Raw genomic sequence first — 5468 nt, forward strand, 5'->3', positions numbered from 1 at the left:
TGATTTCTCCTTTGTGCGCTGGTTCGAATACACGGGAGGACGAAATTATTATCAACTAAAAAATTCCCCCTCTGTTAACATATAAGAAAATATATTAATTTCGAAATAAAGCAAATTGGATATTAAAGGACATTTGTAGCTTAATGCATATATATATATATATACATATATATATACATATATAGATATAGATATATATATATGTATGTATGCATGTATGTACTGTATATATACATATATATATATATATATATATATATATATATATATATATATATATATATACAATTGAAAATCACAGTTATGCTCGTGAATTAATTGACAGCTGAAGCCACATAAGATGTTTAAAAATAAAGGACAAATTGCTAAGTGCTTCATCTCAACATCCTCTTACTTTTTTTCTTTCATTTGCATTCAACATCCATACTTCAGTTTCATAAAGGAGAGTTGGTTCAACGAGGCCTTCATGCATTCCCAATTTGGCTTCCATTTTCTTCCCATTCTTTTGCATTCACCCTGATGCCTTCCATGCTGCGCCCATTCTGTGACGTCCACCTATTCTCAGCCTACCATCATCCATTAATTTTTTTCTCCCATGTAGCCTCACGAATCAACTGCTTCCACTCTTCTTTCCATCTTCCTGGTTTTTTGTGGCCGTCACAACCTAACTTTTGTTCAAAATTTTCTCCTTAGCTTTCTCCATTTATATACACTTTAAGACTTTCCGCTGGATTCTGTCATTTCTTTTCAATGTCATTAGCAAATAGCCACTACACACTCTACTCACGATTAATTTTATTGTCCCACCAGTTTGTGTGTGTGTGTGTGTGTGTGTGTGTGCATACTAGAGATGATTCGTTACAATCAAATGCACAAACATGTGTTTATGCATTCATGTCACAGAGGGTAAATTTAGACGTGACATTACACAAAATATCAGACGCAGAATAAAAACTAGAAATGAACTTCCTCAAATATTCACGGAGTGAGGAGGATTCGCAGATTAAAAATGCAGAGATGGTATGGTCGTGTAGAGAGAATGGAAGAATAGACACTAATTATGATATGTTATTAGTATTTTAAACCCCATGAGAAGAGAATACCATGAGAAATGTTAGAATGGATGGGAAGTTAGAGCTTTCAAGGCAAAATGCGAAAAATAAAGTGGACGGGTAATACTGGAATTATAAAGTCGGTAGATGGGAGTGTGCAGATGAGTGGCAACCAATTGCGAGGGGAATCTCAATTAAAAACTTGGAACAAACGTCAGTCATTTCAGTGATCCCAAAAGAAAGGCTAACCTTGACACAACAGTTGAACCCAGTCTATTCTTTATTACGCACATTAGAAGCATCGTTGCATAAACGAGGAAAGGAGCGATTACATGCTGTTTATATTCAAATTTTTTATTCAGTGCAATTTGCTGCAGTAAATGTGAACACTTAACTCAAGATATATTAAGAGACTCGATGGCATGCATCTGGTAAACACATTTTGCTCACTCTCTTTCTCTCTCTTCTCTCTCCCTCCTGATGCTATGCCATTTTCATGAAGCATTTATTAAGGGTATATGCTAATGTTTTTGTTATCGTATCGGGATGGCTATACGGCAGGAAACGTAAACACTCTTATCTAGCTCAGGTCTGGTTGCGGGTGAGCTGGGAATGGCGTTCGGCATGAGGAAATTGAGTGTGAGTGCAGTCCCCAAAGGAAATAACTGATCCTTCTCCCAAGTAAGAGCAATAGCATTGCACCACGACTGGAACAAAACATTCTTCGGAAAGATTAGGCCAAGAGATTCCGGTGGTGTTGATTCACGTTCAGATTCGGTAAAAGTCAATTAATGGGGATATCTGTTGTAATTATTATTACTGCTACTATTGCAAACTTATATTTCTCTGGAAACATGCTCAAGCAAGCAGATAACATTTTTATTCAATATTCCTAAGGCTAACATTTTAAAAACAGTTCATAGAGGATTGCCATATGTATTCTTAGCTCCAAAAGCTCGTATCACCAAATAATTTCACACAATGGAATCAATAAATATTACTTTAGCGTATTGACTCCAGTTGAAGGCTAGAGAACAGAAGTCACATATTTGTTAGACCACTCGAGAAAGGCGTAATGAATGCATACTTGAAAGTTTTGATCACATGGTTTTTGGCATATAAGGTGTTTGAATCGGCAGCAAGTCGACCACCTTAAAACACGAAAAATGAGCGTCAAGCATCTTGACGAAGGATTACGTAATGAAGCAGATTTCCCAAATCCTCTAAGTAGCAAACAGAGAAGGTGAATAACGATACCTTCCATTTAGGTTTTCTCTGAAACCGATCATTTTCGCCAAAACGGCCTTTTGGTATGAAAAAAAAAAACATTCGTTTAAGCTTAATTTTGTGTGGTAAAACCGATTTGAAAACCATACTAATACACTAATAAATTAACCGTAATCGGAATGATAACGTTTTGAAGTCCCAATCGAAATTTCTTTTTCTTGGGCGTGTCCTGCGGCCTTGCGTATTAGGAGAGGAACAATGAACGCGTTCAGCAGTCGAGTCAAACGAGTATATAATTCTCCTGGAGGACCTCCTACGTGGCTTACTGCCTCTTGTCCCAGAACTAATGATTCTCTTAAATGTGTAGTTTGCTTATGTTCACTATAAAAACTTTACTCCTACATGAAAAATTAAATAAATCGACAAACTGGGAGATTTCTGCGCCTATAAAAATGCTTCTGTTGAATATATATATATATATATAATATATATATATATATAATATATATATATATATATATATATATATATAAATTTGAATCTAACAAGCTTATTTTAAAAACCAAAGTCAGTTTTATAAATGTACATTGAATCGTGCAAATTTCTTATGCAGGAGCATTAAAACTCATTGTTAAAGAATCCTGAAAGTCCATGATTGTCTAAATATACATATAAAAAATATTGCATTAACTAATTTATGATGCGATCTTTGTACAGACATCTGGTGTGTGTATATATATATATACACGAGATTTTTGTGTACAGAGAACGCATCATAAATTAGTTATAGCAAGAATTTTCTATGTGTATATTTAAGACTATCACCAACTTTCAGGATTCTTTAACAAGATAATTGAGTTTTAATATTCCTGCATAAGAAATCTGCACGATTCAATGTAATACATTTATAAAACTGACTTTAGTTTGAGCTTGTAGATAAATGGAAATAGTTTCGAAATAACTCGTGACCAGAGTAAGTCAAATAGCTGAAAGAACTATCTTGAAAATCGGGCTTTCTTTACCCTCCAAAAACACGACAAACATACCCAAATATAGCTATAAATAACAGTTCCTTTACGAAAACAACTTACGGGTGACCTAAAAATAACTCCCAATGTTATTCACTATAAGCTTACCGTATATGCTTTGAAAAAATTGGGTGAAGCTGCCTTCAGATGAATAATTCAGAACAGAGTTGTAGCAGACGTAAATCCTTAGCAAACTTCAAGATGTCTTCCTTCTCAAACGTAGTCCCAATTCAAACTAGTAGTCACGTCTGTCAGTGTAGCCGTCTAAAGTCTGGAGAGTGGCGGGAGAGTCAAAAGACCAAGAGGTGGGGGGATGGGAGGGGAGGGGCCGTTAGCTATCAGGAGGGAGGGTTTTTGCAGTGTCTACTACTACGTACAACGTAGCATCCAAGTGAGGGGAAAAGGAGTGAGAGAGAGGGGAAGGCAGAAAGGGGGTTGCCAAAGAGTGTGTTCCTCAATGCCCACACCGAATCAAGTTGCGGTTTTCTATGACTTGTGGCTCAAACCCCAAAGGCTCCATCAGCGCCACACCCGGCCGAGCTGGCCCCTGCTGACGCACAACGAAGCTCGAATAAAAGTTGTACATTTGTGTTCTCCTTCTTTCCTCTTATTAATATCCTCCCCGACCCCTGACTTCGCACGTATCATGTCATCCTCATATTTTACAATCTCGAAAGTCCTGTATAACTACAGAAATCAAGTGGATTAATAAATGAAGTGAGATCTATTACTACAATTAAGCTGCCGTGTGTGCCTGATTTGCCAATGTAAACAAACAGTCGGGAACCCACACTACTTAGGGTTCGGGTAGGAGAGTTCACTACAGTTATAGTATTCATTGCATTTTATAATATTCGGTCATTCTACACTTCAAACACTAATAATCTTTGGAATCTACGTGGCAATTTGCCTGCAGCCACTGATGAAATTATTTCGCTTATTTTATTGTATTTTACAGTTTATGAATACGGAAAACATGTTTACTCTTACAAAAAGAGAAAGGAAGAGAATTCACAGAGGACCCGAAGCTATAAAATGATCGACTAAAATTCAATCTGTTCATTTTGTGTGATGACATGACGGTAAGGAATCAGTTTTACACTTAATTGCTTTTGTTTTTATATTTCAGTATTTCTTTTAACACTAATTTCCTCAAAAAGGCACTGAAGATGGTTATTTTGTTATTCAATTCAGATATTTTATACAGTAGTCATTTTAGAGTTTAGACCGATTTAAAAGTTTATTTTTACTAAATCTTACTGTGATGGTAGTGCAAAGTTTGTTAGGAGGTTTAACAAGGGGTTTATAAATAACCTTCGGGCTAAATCAGGCCTTTATTCGCTCACATACGCTGACGTTCGTTTTAGATTATGCCAGCCTTGTGCTGGCACGGGCTCTTTGGTCTCGGGCAACATTTATATAACATACACTGACGCACACACTCGTATGTACACAAATATTAACAAAATTTGTATAAAAACTGATGAGGATAGCAGTGGGGGACCTACGTGACAAATGATGAGGTCAAGTGGGTGAGCGAATATCATCAGGAATTCAGGCCTGTAGTGCGCATGCGTTATGTTGACGACACTTTTCTTCAATTTATTACTCGTCCGTGATCGAAGAAAGCCAACATACAAGGGAGGGGTATGACAGGTATTTTTTATGACGTGGTTTATCAAATTTTACAATATATGCAAAGTAACAAAATGCAATGGTAGAATAAGGATAACAGAGCAGATAGTATTAGTATATGAAAAAGTACATTTATTCGTTTTTCAATTAATACTTTCAAAGGTCGTCGACTTTATTAAATATATCGGTGTGATTTCGAAACAGAATGTATAAGTATCGAAGGTTTTCATGGAAATTCTACAAATGCTTAAGGATTAGTTTCAAAAATTGTTTTCAAAACCTACAAGCCCCATGATAGTTTATGCAAGTGCTCCAAATACCTGTTTAGGAAGTGCAATAACCTCAGTAAGTCTTGAGAAAAGGCTGCCAAAGCAACTGATGGAGTCCTACTCTCAAATAAGTATGAGTAATTTACACCATATCTAAACCAAAGGGGTAATTTAATTAATGTTCGCAATTTCGAACGCTATAGAAAACCAATTAACTTAAGACGATTACTATAAATCAAGCCAGTGGTCCACAGCAT

General features: G+C 36.1%; 1 protein-coding gene across 1 annotated transcript in view; it reads right to left on the bottom strand.

Annotated features, from left to right (window-relative positions):
* LOC135196289 (uncharacterized) overlaps positions 1 to 3813 on the bottom strand; it is a 22116-nt gene extending 18303 nt beyond the window's left edge. The window contains exon 1 of the mRNA XM_064222992.1: positions 3416 to 3813. The gene's annotated coding sequence lies outside the window, so the exon portion shown is untranslated. The remainder of the gene's footprint in view (positions 1 to 3415) is intronic.
* Positions 3814 to 5468: the final 1655 nt, after the last annotated feature.

This window comes from Macrobrachium nipponense, chromosome 17 (assembly GCF_015104395.2).
Source record: "Macrobrachium nipponense isolate FS-2020 chromosome 17, ASM1510439v2, whole genome shotgun sequence".
In the NCBI taxonomy this organism is placed as follows: domain Eukaryota; kingdom Metazoa; phylum Arthropoda; class Malacostraca; order Decapoda; family Palaemonidae; genus Macrobrachium; species Macrobrachium nipponense.